General features: G+C 41.7%; 1 protein-coding gene across 2 annotated transcripts in view; it reads left to right on the forward strand.

Moving 5' to 3' along the window:
• The window catches only part of LOC122813006, a 1,596,863-nt gene that overhangs the window by 484,761 nt on the left and 1,093,933 nt on the right, over window positions 1–18,169 (forward strand). The gene's annotated exons all lie outside the window — the stretch shown is intronic.

The raw sequence follows: 18,169 nt of genomic DNA on the forward strand, positions 1-18,169 counted from the left end.
CATGAAATAGGATTAGCTGCCTTCACCAGGACCTGCAGAGCAAGGTAAATAAAAAAAAAAAAAAAAACAATCATACCAAGATTAAATCATCGTACAGCCCCTTTTGGCGCCATATGGATGTACTTTAAGTTGCTGACAATGTCATAGGAAGTGTTTGTATCAGAGATTTGTAGTAGAAGGAAGATAGGAAAGAAATGCAAACTTTATTTAATACATCTTGTAATATATTAAACAAATTTTAGTTCCAACAATAGCTAAACCCCTCCTCCGCAACTGCATGTGGCCCATTGGACTCATGGATGTATTATCATAAGTAACAGCTAATTAACAAAACTACTTTTATGTTATTTTATTTATTTTTTTTAATAATACAGTGGCATTATGGTGGAAGGGAGATCTCAGAACAAGAAAGTATAATGACAGAACACAAATCCTTAAGCAACAGATTATTTATGTTATGTATAATATGCATCCACACCTAAAAGTATTTGGGTAGTCATGTTTGGTTCGATTGATTGTTTTAAGGTAGCCAAAGTAGCAGCAGCCCAACTAGATTCCAAGGCAGTAAGCTTTGCTGGCTTGATCTCTGACACAAATCTATTTGTTCCAGAACCTCATAGGCCTCAACAAACCGGTCGAAAATATTTTGGGTTGAGTGAGGATGTAAATAGTTTTTGCCTTGCTGTTTGATGGGAAGTTTATTAGATAACCCACTGTCCTGAGTCAGTCCTGTCCCGGGTCAGTCCATTTTCTTTCTTTCTTGCTGTTTGAGGGTGGAGGACCTGCCCATTTGTATTTCTTTCCAGAAGAAGTAGATGCATTTTTGTTCATGTCTGCATAGGGCTGTCCTAAAGCTATTCTCCTGTTTCAAACATTTGAGCCTCCTTGGGAGAGTTAAAAAAGTAGACTGTAATCCTTTATTGAGAAACTGAAATGCAGGAAAGCATAGCTGTACTGTTTATCCAAGTTCTTTGCAAAGTCTCAAAAAAATAAAAACTGCCATAGATTTTCTGCAGAAATACAGTGCAGTAATGTAGTCAAATTGTTTGCAGATGGAAACTTGCTTATCTCTAGTTTAGCAGAGCTTAAGAGTGTATTTCCTTCTGTGAGTTCTGGCAAGTCTATAATATGGATATTATTTTTTCTGGCCCATTTATTAATATCTTCAACTGTATTTTCAAATAACTGGGCTGTAACTTGTAACTATGGAATGGCTTGCTCCTGAGAAGGAACAATGGTCTTCTGACCCTGCATATCCCTTTGCTGCTACAAGTGTTTGCTGTATGTTGTTTATCGATGCTTCAAGAATAGCTGTGGTACCTGTAATGTATTGGACATCTGAATGTGTATTTCATGTGCACCATCAAACTCACAAGTGCTTGCCTAATCCTTGAAATGTGTGCAGCCATAGAGTCACATCTGGTTTCCATGTTGTCAGCTGCCAAACTGTATTATACGAGCTACCAAAGGAGCCCAACCGTGGTATGAAATAAGGTATTACTGTTGGTTTAGAAAACAGTTATGACACCACAAATCAGTAAATATTAGAACATGTTTGATGCTACAAAATTCAAGGTCAGAGATGAAATTTTTGCATTGTAATGAAAAAAAATAGCCCTTGATAACAGCCTAAGTTATTAAAGTGCTTTCCCATGCAGGTACCTGTGCATGCTCATTCATTCTTGGCTTTGTTCTAGCTGGTTGAAACTCAAACTATCCATATTGGAAACTTAGGCTGTGCATTAAACTTTGCAAGTTTCCTTAACTTTGCATTTTAATAATTTATCATTTTTGGTGGCAGTGAGCCTGAGTTTGTATCTGAAGTGTGTAATCTTGGTGTTATTCTCCATGACTGATTGATGTTAAGGGACAGCTTGTTAATAGTTCAAGTTGCTTTGCTTTCACCTGAGGATTACAACCAGTCTTAAGCACTTGATATCTCCTGAGGCTGTGTCCCATGCTCATTCATGTTATGGCTTCCTTCCACCTTGACTATTGCAATGCCCTTGACCTTTGGACTTTGCAGCACTATTATTTACTGGTATATATTATTACCATCATATCACTGCCGTGCTGTTATTTTTTCTGTTTTCATATCATCTGCATGATGTGGATGAAGGAGCAAATTGCCCCTTATACCCCCAGCCCACCCCACCCACTCCCCCTGTTTTGCTCAGCACCACTCTGCCGATGATGGGTCAGTTAGTAGTTTGAAGGATGAAGATCAAAAAACTTCTGATGACAGCTCATTTGTTTGCTAGGTTGTGCACCCCTGGAATCTTCTTCCATGGTGGCTTTTAACACCTTAAGCTTGATTTAATAGGTCCTAATAATTTTTTTTCAATTTTTGATTAGGTTTCAATTAACAATTTATTAAGTAATTTTTTTGTTATTGCTATAAACTTTTGTTGTTAAATATACTCTCTAGTTTGAGTAGTTGTATTTGCATTTGTACTCTGTTCTACTTGTATATTGTAATAAGCGCACCATTTATCTGCATTTTAATAAAAGTGAAGTTAAAAATGAAGTTGCTAAATACACACAGACTCTTTAAATTGTGACAGATAATACCATAGTGGTGTAGCAGATCACCAAATTGTTTCTAACCCATATGTAGACCAAAGCTGCTGATCTAGCATAGATTAGGATAAGAGACCTGTTTTTATCACAAGTACCATGCGTTCCGGCCCCAAAACCCGGACCACTCCACAAAAGGAGGGGATGTATCCATATTCATAAAGGATACTCACACCTCCAGGTTGGTGGCAACGCATGAAGCTTCGGAAACCATCCAGGTGCAACTAACAATAGGCAAAACTGCTCTACAAATTGTAGCATGCTACAGGCCACCCTCTCAAACTCAGGAACCCCACACAGCCTTCCTGAAGACACTGGAGGGTATAAATGTATCTCCAAACACCATCATATTGGGTGACTTCAATATAGACTGGGAACATTACTCAAGCCCTAACTTTCTAGCCCAACGGTTCCTGGAGTTCATAAATTGAAATGCCATGGAACAGCTAGTCACTGTTCGAGAGGAGAAAATATACTAGATCTCATTGTCACAAACATGGGGACAAAATGCTCCACACCGAAGTATATCCCTCATTGGTGAGATCTGATCATAAACTAATCTCACTGGAAATCCACATCCCGCCCACCCCAAACAAAAAGACCATAGTGAAGAACTTCTAAAGCAAACTTCACACTACTCAAGACTGGTGTGGTATCCTTCAAGGCCCCTGAGTCAGAGGAAACCACAACCCACAAATGCCTTCTATGAACACCTCCAGGACTGCATGGATCAGGCAATCCCAAATAAAACCAAGACTCTTTCCACAAAGGGCAAACGTCCAGTCTGGTGGACCCCAGCCATTAACAAACTTTACAATAAGAGGAGAAAGCTATTACATGATAGAACAAAATCCATAAAAGGGAAGTCACCCCTGATCATTATTAGTAAAAAATACGAGCACTCATAAAATCAACTAAGGCCAATTTTGAGAGAAAATTGCCATGGATTCAAAGGACAATCATAAGGCCTTTTTCAGCTATGTTAGGAACCTGGGTGGAAACTCACAGATATGCTCAGAATTAGTCCAAAATGATACAAAAATCACTGAACCCACAGACATTGCCAACATACTGGCAGACAGGTTCAGTGCAAACTTCACCCCTCTCCCCTAAAGGAGAGATAACTATCCCAGCCGAGTGTAGCCTCCCGGACATCTCAAAGGTGAAAGCTGCTCTCTAAAGCCAAAAACACAGCATCAATGGGACCGGATGGTGTCAAATGAGGAATTAAACCCGCACATAAGGCAGCTGTTTAATCTCAGCCTTACCACAGGATACATGCCCAAGGAGTGGCGACGGCAACTGTGGTCCCACTCCACAAAGGTGGCGCCCACGGACCCTGGTAATTACCGCCCATAAGCTTAACAAGTCTAGTCTGCAAAGCTATGGAGAGGATCATAATGGAGCTCATAAACAAAGATATAGGGACTTGCAGACATTGGACCCGACCCAGTTTGGCTTTGTCAAGGGAAGATCATGCCTTTTGAACTTGGTCGACTTCTTCAAATAGTCACCAAGGCCATTGATGAGGAAAGGCAGTCCATACAGCCTACCTTGACCTTGCAAACAATACCCCACTCGGTATTGTAGAAAACTTACCAGCTTAAATGTAAACCCATATGTCACAAGATGGGTTGCAAACTGGCTTAAGGACAGAACCCACAGGGTTAGAGTTGCTGGCGCTGTGTCAGACTCCAAGCCGGTCACAAGTGGTGTCCCACAGGCTATTGTTTGGCATCTACTTCAGAAGTACAGGCCAACATGGGAGGACTTTATTGACAAAGTTTGCAGATGACTGCAAACATAGTGGAAAGTGCATCGGACACTGATATCCTTCAGAAGGACTCACGGAAACAGATAGCTGGTGCCAGAGCCATGGCCTGAAGTTAAACGCCAAAAATGTATAGTCATACCTTCGGGAAAACAAGGTAACCCCAAGCTACCATATAGGTGGCAATCCACTAAGCACAGAAGAGGTTATCAGGGACCTGGGGACCCAGGTTGACAGTGGCCTTTCTTTGACACTCACATTGCTAAAGTGGTTAGAAAGACCTTCTACATTGCCCACCTGATCATGAAGGATTCACATCCAGATCTAGTGAGGTCATTGTTTCTGTACTCTTCACTTATCAGACCAATGATCGAGTACAATGCCCCATTCGGGATGTATCTCACCCGACATCTGCAGCAATTGGAGAGACCCCAAAAGTTCCTCACCAAAAGGATAAGGATCAACTCCAAAATCTGTCATATGCTGCCAGATTGAAGAAACTCCAGCTCTATTCAGTCGCATACCGTCTGCTCAGAGGTGACATGTGCCTGACATACAAGGCCATGTCCAACCCGGAATTAATGGACATGCTCCACCTCAAAAATCCAAATCCACCAAAACCACTAGAGCAAGCGACTTAAACCTTAGCACGGATATAAATAGGACGTGCTGGAGGGATAGATTTATCACAGAGACTCCCTATGCTGTGGAATAAAATCCCGGTCCATGTGAGGCAGAGCACCTCGCTGACTCTGTTCAAGAGAAATCTAGACCTGTGGATGGGAGATCGTAGGTTTACCCCGGGAATCATCTCTGGGTCACTGCTGGACAGAGGCACAACAAACTAATGGGCACAGTATTTTTTCATATAAGGTAATAATTTGGGCTAGGCTTATAAATGCCTTAGGGCAGATAGCCTAGTATAAACCTATGAACCTATGAACCTATGACCCTACACATTGTATAAGGTTACAGGCATCAAGTGCATTGTCAATCAGGAAAAACTGTTATTTTCTATACGCCTTTCCTCTGACACTACTCATCAGAAATGTGTCTTAAAGGCAAGAAAAGAAAGAGAAACACATATATTTCCAAACTAACAAAGATGAGTCTGGTTAAGTCATTTGAGCCAAGGGCAACAGAGGAACCTCTGATCTTTCATCATCTCACCCAGCAGGGTGGGAAACTCAAAAGCCTGTATTCACAGCCTTGAATCTGTGATGCTGATTATATTACACATACCTTTAATTTCGCTAGATGTTTTGTATGTTTTCAAAGAAGCAAGTACACCAACCATTAGAAAGTAATAGACCCCACTTCCTGTCAAATACACATGCCCTACAGTTTCTCTTAAACCTCTTAAAAAAAAAAAAAAAAAAAAAAAAAAGACACGTACTACTGCTCTGTAAAGATTCATCAATCAGACACCTTTGTTTGTACCAGACTGGATACAGTAGTTTCTTCCAATATACCAGATAAACAGTGCTTAAAAAGGACCCCCCCCCCCTTTCCAGCTTGTTTTCATGACTGGGGATCTGAACTTTGTTATAGAGAATTGGACTTTGCTTCACTTTGAAATTGCAGCCACTACTGAACTAAGAATTTACATTGGATGACAATGTCCTGATAGCTACTGGCTCAGCAACAAGGAACTGCAGACCTTAATACGGAAGCAACCTTATTTGTTTTCTTTGAGGACAAGGTATCCTTAAAAACAAATCCCTTCTTCATGTCCAGTGAAGTTTCTAAATTATCCTTCAATCATTCTATTCAATTACCAACTTTTTTTTTATCTAAAACATGAAACCAAGTGGAGAGGCCCTTGCGCACAGTACATATACACTGTTTACTGAAACATTACATAAACAGACATAAACATCAGACAAACTGCTATTGCTTGTTTCTTTATGTCATGCAAGCAGGATTGACCACTGACTAAACAAACTCTTATCAGATATTCTACAAAGTTTTGTCAATTTATCCTTTAAAACATAGGCAGCCCAATATTCACATTTGGGGCAGCTGCTACCATTATAAAGAATATTTCTACCCAGAGTTAATTGTGAAGTGTCTCTTGCTGCCACTTGGGGCTTTCAGGCATTAATTTTCTAAGCACTACAAGTTGAATGTCCACTCTAGAGGTAGGTTTGGCTTTGCACTGCAGTGCTATGAGGCATAATGTAAACATCCTCCTATGTCTACAGTCACTACACCTCACTATTTTGTAGTCTCCCATTCATTTGATTACACAGGTTCATAGGTTACCAGGCTAATGACCACTAGGGCTGCTACAAGCATAGCCATGCACCCTAAACCATTTGGGTCCCAAGTATCATGTGGAGGTGGGGGGCATGTTAGTAGGCAAATAGCTAAGGATTTGTACGGGTGGTGTTAGTTAGGATAATACTTTTCTTACTGATGACCTCTGTCCATAAGGTAACTGGGGGCCAGACTGTGGGCAAATTTGCGATTTCCCATCCAGTTGTCAAGGTTTCATTTGAATAGGGTCAAGGATGAACTCTGTTTTACATGGATGGGGAGCCTGTTCTATAGTGCTGTGATCCTTTGGGTCACATATTTGTCTCTACAGCATGTTCTGTTTATGTCACAAGTGAAGTTAAGATCTCTGGATCTAGTGTTTCTGGTGCTGTTTGTTTTGCACATGTGCGACAGATCCATCTGGGCTGGGTATGAAGAATCCCTGTAAGCTAGGAGAAAAACCCTCTCAGCAGCCTGTAGAGACAGAGCCTTTAAGCAATTAGTGTAGGACAGGGTATTCATGCCCTGAATTCTTCTAGTGAGAAACCTTTGTGGGTGTTCCAACTGTTGCAAGTGTCTGGTTAGATACATTCCAGAGGGGCATTGTATTCAGTGATAGGTCTGATAAACGCGAAGTTCATAGGTTCATAAGTAGGTACTAGGCTATCGGTCCAAGGGCCTAAGTAAGCCTAGCCAACAAGGTTCCCTGGCTTATGCCACCCAAGAAAGTTAATTTCCTGTGCCCCTGTCGAGCAGAGCCACAGAAGTGATCCCTGGGGTGTATTTCCTATTTCCCACCACACATCAAGATTTTTCTTGAAGAGTGCTAATGAGGAACTTTGCTTGACATAGATGGGTAGCTTGTTCCAGAGTATAGGAAGTCTCTGAGACAGGAATTTATCCCTCCAGCATGTCCTGTTTATTGTGGTGACAAGGTTTAGGTCCCTAGAGCATGTAGCTCGAAGGGATTGGGATTTCTTTAGGTGTAGCATGCCCAACAGCTCTGGGTTTAACATAACTTTATATGTTAGGCTGAGATCTCCTCGGAGTAGGCGATATGGTACAGAGTAAAGCTGGAGGTTTTTGAGATGGTCAGTGTAGGGCATCTGTTTGAGGCCAGTAATCCTTTTCGTGAGGTACTTCTGTGGCCTTTCCAGCTGCTGCAGATGTCTTGTGAGGTACTTCCAAAAGTGGCATTGTACTCTATAATGGGTCTAATGAGTGCTGAGTAGAGCGGAACAGTGACCTGTTTTTTCCTGGATGAGAACCCTTTTGTGATGAGGAGCGCCACATAGAAGGATTTCCTGACTGCTGTGGCGATGTGATTATCAAAGGAGAGACTACTGTCCACCTGGGTCCCAAGTTCTCTCATCACATATTCAGCGTTATGTAGACTGTTGTTTATGTGGTAGTTCATGGGTATAGAGTTTTTACCAAAGGGAATGACAATGCACTTTTTGGCATTGAGCTTGAGGCCATGCCTCTGACACCAGGCATCTGTCTCAGTGAGGCCCTTCTGTAGGATATCCACATCATTTGGGGACTCTACTATGGCTCTTAGTTTGCAGTCATCTGCGAACTTCATTAGACAGAGGCCTTCTGTGTTAGCCTGTACTTCAGAGAAGTAGATACCAAACAGGAGAGGTCCCAGGACTGAACCCTGTGGTACTCCACTTGTCACAGGTTTGAAGTCAGATTTGGAGTCTGCAACTTTTACAGTGTGGGTTCTGTCAGTGAGCCAGTTGGCAACTCATCTTGTGATGTAGGGATTTATACCTAGTTTAGTGAGTTTAGCTATAATTCCAGAATGGGGGATGGTGTTGAAAGCATTGGCAAGGTCAAGATAGGCTGTGTGAACCACCTTACCCTCGTATACGGTTTTGGTGACTGCCTCAAAGAAGTCGATCAGGTTCAGAAGGCATGATCTGCCTTTCATAAACCCAAACTGGGTGGGGTCCAGAGTTTGGAGGTTACCAATGTCTTTGTTTATGAGTTCCTTGATGATGCGTTCCATGGCCTTGCAGACCAGGCTCGTCAGGCTAATAGGGCGACAGTTCCCAGGATCAGTGGTGGCTCCCCCTTTGTGGAGTGGGATAACTGTTGCTGTGCGCCATTCAGTGGGCACAAAGTCTGATGTGAGACTATGATTGAACATGGTGCTTAAATGGGGAGCCAGTTCATTCTGAAGTTCATGTAAAACGCAGCCTGGGATGTTGTCCGGTCCCATGGATGCTGTGTTTTTGGTTTCAGAGAGTGCAGCTTTTACCTGCATAGATGTGATTACAGGGACTCTGCATTCTTCTGGTATAGATATGGGCCCTTTTGGGGGTGAGAGGGGGGTAAAGTTTGCACTGAACCTATCTGCCAGGATGTTGGCAATATCAGTTGATACTGTAATTTTCGTGCTGTTGTGCTGTAACTCAGAGCAGATCTGGGTGTTGCCATTGAGATTCTTGACATAGCTATAGAATGCTTTGTGGTTGCCCTTAGAATTAGTGGTGATTTTGTTTTCATAGCTAGCTTTGGAGGATCGTATAAGGGATCTCAGCTTCTTACTGAAGTTGACCAGGGAGCTCCTCCACTCATGGGATTTTACTCTCTTTTGCAGCAGTTTCTTCCTTCTGTTGTAGAGTTTGTTTATGGCAGAAGACCACCAGATTGGCTTCCTTTTTTTGGAGGATAGCGTCTTGGTTCTGTTTGGGATAGCACGATCCATGCACTCGTGTCTGTGCTTATAGAGTGCATTTGTGTAGGATTCAGCAGTCATAACTGTATTGTCCATCTGCATGGGTGTCATGAAGTTTGCCACTTATCTCTTAAGAAGCATGAAGTTGGCTTTGGAGAAATGTTTTACTGTGGTTTCCTTAATGATGGATGGGGGTGGGATGCAGATATCTAGGGTGATTAGCTTATGGTTGGATCTGACCAACGAGGAGTTGACTTCAGGTGTGGAACACCGGTCACTCATGTTGGTAATGACTAGGTCTAGGATATTGTTGCCTCTGGTGGGGGTGTGGATAAGTTGATCCAGGGAATTGAAATTTATGAATTCCAGAAAGCGTTGAGTGAAGGAGTTGATACATGAGTAGTTTTCTCAGTTAATGGTGGGGTAGTTGAAATCGCCCATTATTAGGGTGTTTGGCTGAACCCTAATATTTTCCAGTATTTCAAGAAATGAGGAGTGGGAATCCTGGGGCATGGTGAGGGATCTGTAGCAAGCTACAATTTAGAATGCAGTTTTGCCCAGAGTTAGTTGCACTTGGATAACCTGGGAAGCATTATGCTGCGCAACTAGCCTGGAGGTGTGGATATCCTTAATGAATATGAACACACCTCCACCTTTGGTGCTCTGATCCAGGTTAGATGGCTGAAAAGTGTGGTATGAGTTATAGCTTGGTAATGCAGGGGTGCTCTCTAGAGCCTTAAACCAGGTCTCAGTCACTGCACAGATATCGATGTTCTCCATTTTAAGGAGTGCCTTGAGTGCATTTTGAGCTTTAGACTTCTAGCATTGAGTAGCATTGCCCTCAGTTTTTGGTTGCCTGTTCCTGTATGGTGGTGAATTTGTCATTTGAACCTTGCCTAAAAGAGGCACTATAAGGGCGGCAAGACTCTTAGCCAGTATCCGGAATCCCAGGGGTGACATGTGCAGGCCATCTCTGGAAAAGCATCATGGTCTGTCGACAATGTCATACCTGGCAGACAGATACTGGATCCCCTTAGAATGACACCAGAAGTTTAGCCAATTCTTGAAGTCAGTCATTTTGTCCTTGTACTGCGGTATCTTTCTGGGTGATGGCAGGATGCTACTCAGGGCTAGGGTCATACCTGCCTGGGCTACAAGATCGGAAAACTCTTCCATGTCTCTTTTCATGTAGTCCAGGGAGGTACGTCTCAGGTCGTTCACACCAACATGGACAATGACATAGTCATATTTGTATTTGTTGTGGAGTGACCTGAGTGCATGGGTTATGTGGCAGATCCTGGTACCAGACAGGCAGCTGACAGTAACCTTCTCCTTGTTTAGTCTGGTGAGTGGGACATCAGTGTGCCTGACCATAGAGTCACCTATGACTAGTGTGTTGGGTACGCTGTTTTGCCTTATGGGCTGTAGTTTATTGGCACACTGAGTCTGTGGGCTATGTGTCATCTGGGTTGTGTTAGGGGGTGGAGGTTGCTTGCGTTTCTACTTTGGAGGTCTCTGTTGCTTGAGCAGATTATTATTGAGAGCCTCTGCAAATGTTTTTTTTTGTTTCTATGTGTGGATTTTGGTGGTGTAGGTTTAGTGGGACTATGTGATGAGTGTGGTGTAGTGCAAGTGTTTACCTTCTCCTCTTGACTGCAAAGTTGAGTCTTGGTTGGAGAGAACTTTACCTTTAGTTTGACTAGATAAGTGCATCTTTCACAGGTTGTGGTGTTGAGTGGTAGGAGGAGAGGGTTGTCTGTGTACATGAGGCAATTATTACATTGCCCCAAGATGCCCAGATTCATCAGATAGACAGGAGAGGACACTGGGAGCTGACCCTTGGACATGCCTGAATAAAAAACTACTTTCCTCTAGACAAGTGAGGAAAGTGAGTATAAGAGCTGTTTTTCTCTAAGCAAGTGAAGAAAGTAAGTACAAAAACTGTTTTCCTCTAGATAAAGAGGAAAGTTGAGTGCTGAAGTAATTTGTAGCTTATTTACTGCTAACAGCAAGTTCTTAACAAGTGCTGAGCACGAATAAGCAAATTCAAGTGCTAAAACTAAGAATCTGTACCTGGATCTTGTGGTAGATAGGCTACCTACTGCTTACTACTCCCACTCGTAAGCTAGAAGGCTTCCATCCAACACAGAAAGGCTTGGGGGGCTCAGAAGCTTACAAGCAGTCCTGGATACAGCAAATCTGTGTCTGGACTAGACTAGTTACAGGAAAGGTGGGAAACAAGCGCAAATGTAGGCTTTTAAACCAGAAGGCTGAAAGAGATGGAAAAAATGCCCAAACAGCCAATAAACTACAATTTCTGGGCCAGAAACCAATCTTGTGGTAGATAGGCTACCTAGTGCATACCACTCCCACTGATAAGCTAGAAGGCTTCCCACCAACACAGAAAGGCTTGGGGGGCTCAGAAGCTTACAAACAGTTCTGGATACAGCAAATCTGTATCTGGACTAGACTAGTTGCAGGAAAGATGGAAAACAAGCGCAAATACGGGCTTTTAAGCTAGTAAGTTGAAAGAAATGGAAAAACTGCCAAATAAACTACAGTTTCTGGGCCAGAAACCACTCTTGTGGTAGATAGGCTACCTAGTGCTTTACCACTCCCACTGATAAGCTAAAAGGCTTCCCTCCAACACAGAAAGGCTTGGGAGGCTCAGAAGTTTACAAACAGTCCTAGATACAGCAAATCTGTATCTGGACTTGACTAGTTGCAGGAAAAGTAGGAAACAAGCGGAAACACAGGCTTTTAAACCAGAAAGTTGAAAGATATGGAAAAACTGGCCAAATGGGCAATAAACTACAATTTCTATGCCAGAAACCACTCTTGTGATAGATAGGCTACCTAGTGCTTCCCACTTCCACTGATAAGCTAGAAGGCTTCCCTCCAACACAGAAAGGCTTTGGGGGTTCAAAAGCTTACAAACAGTCCTGGTTACAGCAAATCTGTATCTGGAGTAGACTAATTATAGGAAAGGCAGGAAACAAGCATAGATTTTTTTTTTGGAAAGTGGGAAGGGAGAAAGGCGAAACAGAAGATAATTCAAAATTAAGAACCTAAGTGGCTTGCCCTTCACAAATGTTCTCTCTGTATTAGGTTGAATGAGCTAGTGACACTAGACTGGAATAGAGCTGGGATAGAGCTGAACAGATGGGCCTGGTAGGAGTGTCTGAAGTCAAAGTATTGTCTCACTGTACTCGGTTGAGTGAGCAAGTGAGATAGACCCAGGAGGAGTTCAAACACAAATTTTCAGGCAGGACGGGCAATTCCAAAGCCACCAAGCTTAATACCAGAACAAGAACAGGGAGGTTGGGTGAGAAACTAACTGCAGAGATAGAGAGAGACCACAGTATTCTATGAAACAATTAAATAGAAAAATAAATAACTACAGAGAGGCACAGACCACAATATTCAATGAAGCAATTAAATAGACAAAAAAGTAAAATGTAGTACAATCTTTAACACTGCAAGTTTGTACTTAACTCAGCTAGTAATGCAGTTGATTGTACGTAGGTAGCAGAAGCCAAACAACTCAGATACTGAGCAGGAATAAATTCAAATATATGTGACTAACATTTATAAATACAGAGAAACCCTGTAGGCTAAGAGTTTAGCACTGAATATCAATGAAGTGAAACACAATAGCCCCCACTAACTGCAGAGACAGAGACCACAGTATTCTATGAAACAATTAAATAGAAAAATAAATAACTACAGAGAGGCACAGACCACAGTATTCAATGAAACATTTACATAGACAAATAAAATGCAGTACAGTCTTTAACACTGCAAGTTTGTACTTAACTCAGCTAGTAATGCAGTTGATTGTAGGTATGTAGCAGAAATAGAGTGGTGCTATAACTTCTATGGACCTGGATACCATACCCTTACATATAAGTTGGATAACCTAGAATGATGTTCTTATTATCTTTGTTACATGTTGGTCAAAGGTCAGATTACTGTCTACATATGTTCCCAGATCCTTTACTACTGCATTGGTTCTGAGGAGCATTTTATCTATGGTGTAATAACTTCCATTGACAGTTTCCCAAAGGGCATTATAATGCATTTTTTTGGCATTGAGTTTTGGGCCACAGCTTTGGCACCAGTCATTTGTGTTACTTAAATCCACTTCAAGACGTTTGCGTCTTAGGTGGAATATATAATAGCTCCCAATTTTCAATCATCTGGGAAATTGGTGAGCCACAGGCCTTTAACTTTAGTCTTGACTTCCAAAAAGTAGATTCCAGACTGGAGTGGGGGTACTCCACTGGTGACCAGTCTCTTGGTGTAGACGGCCTCACCGATCCTGACTTCTTTGGTCCTGTCTGTGAGTTAGCTGGCAATGCAGCAAATTATATAATGGTTTATGCCTAGCTCAGAGACCTTATCAACAATGCCTGTATGAGGTTATGAGGTATTGTATCAAATGCCTTAGCCAGGTCAAGATTCACAGTATGCATTGTTTTACCCTTGTCCATTGCCTTGGTGAACCTCTCAAATAATTCTACCAAGTTAGATAGGCATGACCTTCCCTTAACATTGCCAAATTGGGATGGATCCAGTGTCTGTAGGTTGCCAATGTCATTGTTTATCATTTTCATGTTAATTCATTCCTTGGCTTTGCATATTAGGCTTGTTAGACTGATGGGTCTGTAGTTCCCTGGGTTGGTTCATGGTCTGCCTTGTGGAGGGGAAGGACTGTTGCAGTCCTTCATTCGCTTTGGACATAGCCTGTTTAAAGGCTGTAATTGAAGAGTACCTGAAGTGGTCCTTATAGGTCATGTTTTAGACTGATCAGGAGGCAACCGGGGATGTTGCCGGGACCCATGGTGGCGATGTTCTTGGCTTTAGCAAGTGCTGCCTGCACCTGGTCTCTGCTGATAAGTGAGGGAAGTATGTTCCAGGGGATTTCATCTGGTGTAGCTGGGAAGGAGTGGAGGAGATGTTTGAGCAGAATTTATCAGACATTAGATTTGCTGCATCACTCTGACTGTGTAGGTGGTACTGATCACCACCAGTTCAGCACACTGTTGTGTGTTAACTCTTAAGGTTCCGGACGTAGCTGAAAAAGGCCTTATGACTGCCCTTAGCCTGTAAGGCTATCCTGGCCTCATAGTCCTCTTAGTTTCTTGATTAGTTGTGTAAGAGACTACTTTTTGCTTTTCCCGATTTTGATCGAGTTTTCTTCTTCTTTTGTTATATACCCTGTTTAGGTAAGGAGTCTACCAGTGGGGTTTGTTTTTAGTATTTATTTTGGGTTTATTTCTGATAGGTACAGAAGCCTGTATGTAGCCATTCACATGTTTGTAAAGTGACTGTGAATAATTCTGCATAGGTAGTTGTGGTCTCCGGGTTAGGGAGGAGCCTTGAATTTTGACAAACTGTCAGTTGCTAGGATATAGTTTGCCTTTGAGTAGTGACTGTTACTGATTTAACTGGGCTTTCTGAGTTGATTTTTTTACTTAGGATGAGAAAGCTTTGTGATTCAACCTCACTAGTGAGGACGTGACATGGGTAGGGGAGTTGCAGTACTCTACCATGTTTGTAAGTACCAGATCCAGTATGTTTGATCCTCTGGTTGGCGTGTGCACTCTCTGTTCCAGGATGTTTGTATAAAACAAATGTAAACATTGTGCCTGTGTGCTTGACGCAGTGTGTTTCCCAGACTGCAAAGGAGTAGTTAAAGTCACCCATGAATAGGTTGTTTGGCTGGATGGTGAGCACATCTAGGACATTTAGGTAAGAGCTGTGAGTCCCTAAGGGCATAGATGGTGACCTGTAGCTAGCCATGATTTGGTGAGGGACCTTACTTATGATGAGTTGCACATGGATGAGCTCCATGATGTGATTAAGAATAACCAACTTGGAGTTATGTTTGTTGCTAACATAGATTGAAACACCTCTACCTTTGACCCCAGTCTGTGCTGTTGTTGGTCTAAATGTGTGGAAAGCACTGTAGCCTTGCACTTCTGGAGTACTTTCTACTATTTCAAACCAAGACTTGGTCATGGTACAGATGCCTAAATGTTCTGGTGTGAGTAGGGCTTTAAGGGTGTGGAGTTTATTTTGTTTAGACTCTGAGCATTGAGCAGCAAGTCCTTAAGGTTGCTTGTAGACGTTTTCACTGTGTTGGTAGTTTTCTATTTTTGGCATTGCCTAAAAAGGCTTTAAGGGGGTGGATAAAGTTTTAGCCAATGTCTGAAAGCAACCCATCCTTGGCAAAGCAACGTGGTCTTTTGCCCATGATTTTCCATACTGACAGATATTGGATCCCCCTGGAATGACACCAGAAACTAAGCCAATTCTTAAAAATCAATTATTTTATATTCATACTGTGGCATCATCCTTGGTGAAGGTACAGTGCTGCTCAGTGCAAGGCTCATACATATCTGTCACACATATTACGAGAGATCCAGTACATTTCTTTTCACCCAGTGACAGGAGTATCTGGTAAAGTGTATGCATGCCTTATGAGATTGCACTTGGGGACCATTAGGTGTTGGCACACGTGAGATGTTTGGTGTTGCTTTTGGTGTGTGCTTTAATGATTGCTGAGGAGCAGTGTTGCCGTTAGGTGGCTAGGATTTCTTTTAAGCACCTCAACATAAGACAATCTGTGTGTGTGGTAAATGGTATTTGAGAGGGTTATAGTGTGGGTATTCCTGACAGCCTGTTTGTATGTGAGATTTTTTTCTTCCAAGGAAGTTGTTTATTTACATCTCTTGCATACCGTGTTATTTTCTTTAATGATTAACTGGTTGTCTGAGAACATGAGACAATTGCTGCATTACTCTACTAAGATGGCCACAGAGACTTTTGGAAATCTCATATCTGTGTTGTCTGATCCTGTAATAGGGTTGGCTGTTTAGGATTAAAGATTGGGCTTTAACAGGGGTTTTCTAGGGTAGTTTCTGGGTTTTACAGAAGGATGTTGTATATTGCTAGGAAATGGTAGTGTTATTCAATGCACAAGTTACTTGCTCTTTCTGCACAATGCACACAGTTTACCAGATTTTGGATCTAATCCTAACTTTATAGTTAAATGTTACTGTCTAGGTGTTTACTACTATACAAGCGCAATGCTAACCACTGCATCCTGGTGGGCAGTTCCACAAAGAGAAAAAGAAAAGCTTGAGAACTTACTCCTATACCCTCTAGCCAATAAAAAACACACTTTCAGCTTCCTGCAGCGCTTCCCAACTCAGAGACCAGGTAAATACCCTCTGCCACAAGATGTTTGATCCTGGAATTTCTTAATGTAAAAGCACAGCAAAAACAGCTCTCAAGCACAGAATGAACAACAAACAGGTACCAAACAACTAAGTCCCTGGCTAATTCACCCTTCTACAAATACATTTTGAGGTGCCCACACTAGAAAAGCCAGCAAACACAGAAATATGCTCAAAACAGTAGTTATCACTGTATAAAGCAAGTACAATTGCAGTTAATTAAGAAAATAATCTTATCTTAGCTTGGATGGCTCTGGATGCAGGTGAAACCCTGGAAAAGTGTTGCAGTGTTCTCCATAAGGGGGAACCTATACAGCAATGATCCTGATGTTGAATATAGTATATTTCTGCTAAGGTAATCATCATGACCATAGATTTTTAGATAATAAGGTCATTGTGACAGAAGGAGCTTCATCCCTGTTAGTACTGTCAGACCTTTGCAGTGCTCTTCATATTGTATCTAGTTGTTTATGTGACTGGGGTGTTTGTGGGTCTTTGATAGTGACTGGAAACTCATTTTTGTAGTATGATGTCCTGTAGTGACCCTTTCTAGTAAAACAAGTTTTATCCTTTATGCTGCTAGTTGTTGCTTATTGCATTGTTCTCTATACTAAAAACACAAGACAGTTGTTGGTAACTTTATAATATCCTCATCTTTCATCTACAAATAAAGAGAAGATAGTTTAAGCTATGCCTTCCTGTATAGCTGGGTTTCTGGTTGATGGCTATGGCATGGATGGTAATGTTCCCCTATAGGGACATTCAGCTACTCTTCAGATCTGCTGGATGACTGACATTTCCATATAGCTACTCCCACTAATTTTATGACTGTTTTGCAACAATGATCCTAGTGAGTATTCCCTGAATGGAATTTGGGTATGACAATATAAATTCAGACCCATTACAGCCCATTGTATTACAGTGCTATACACATTTTTGAAAACTGATCTATTATGCATTTAACTGCTTTAGAAATGCCCAGACACAGATTGTGCATAATCTGTAAACTATTCAGAAGAGGCATATGATTACAGCCCATTATATTACAGTGCTCTCATGATTTCTGAAAGTGGCTGTATTATGCATTTAACTGCCTTACAATTGCCCAGAAATAGATTGTGCAGAATCTGTAAGATATTCAGAAGGGGGAAATGATTTGCCCTCTGGCTGTCCTTATTGGATACACATGTTTTGGCTTGGTTCTGTCCAACATAAATTTAGATCTGAAGTTGTTTTACATTTGATCTTCAACATGTGGGTTCAGGTCCAATATCGGATCTGATTCAGCCTTATACCATAGCTCTAGGATCAGAAACATCTGAGCTCCTCCTTTATCCATAATGCCCTGTTCTCCCTTCATCCCCAGTTCTTGTTTGCTGCGTTTTTGAACAGCGTCTGGATTTCAGTTGTCTGAGCTCCTTTGGGGTTTAGTGAGTAGTTTTTGCTAATCATTTTCTGATTCTTTTCTACCTATTGTAATTCTGTTTCCTTTTCTTTTTTCTCCTATCCTTTTTCATTGTACCCGCATGGGTCCATTTATTTTCTTACAGTTTCTTCTGCTCCTTTCTGTCCATTTTCCTTTTCAAAAAAAAAAACTAAAAGTAGTCTAACTAAAAGGTTTTTAACTAGAAA

The sequence above is a fragment of the Protopterus annectens genome, chromosome 1.part1, assembly GCF_019279795.1.
Source record: "Protopterus annectens isolate FY-2018-M chromosome 1.part1, PAN1.0, whole genome shotgun sequence".
NCBI classification, from domain to species: domain Eukaryota; kingdom Metazoa; phylum Chordata; order Ceratodontiformes; family Protopteridae; genus Protopterus; species Protopterus annectens.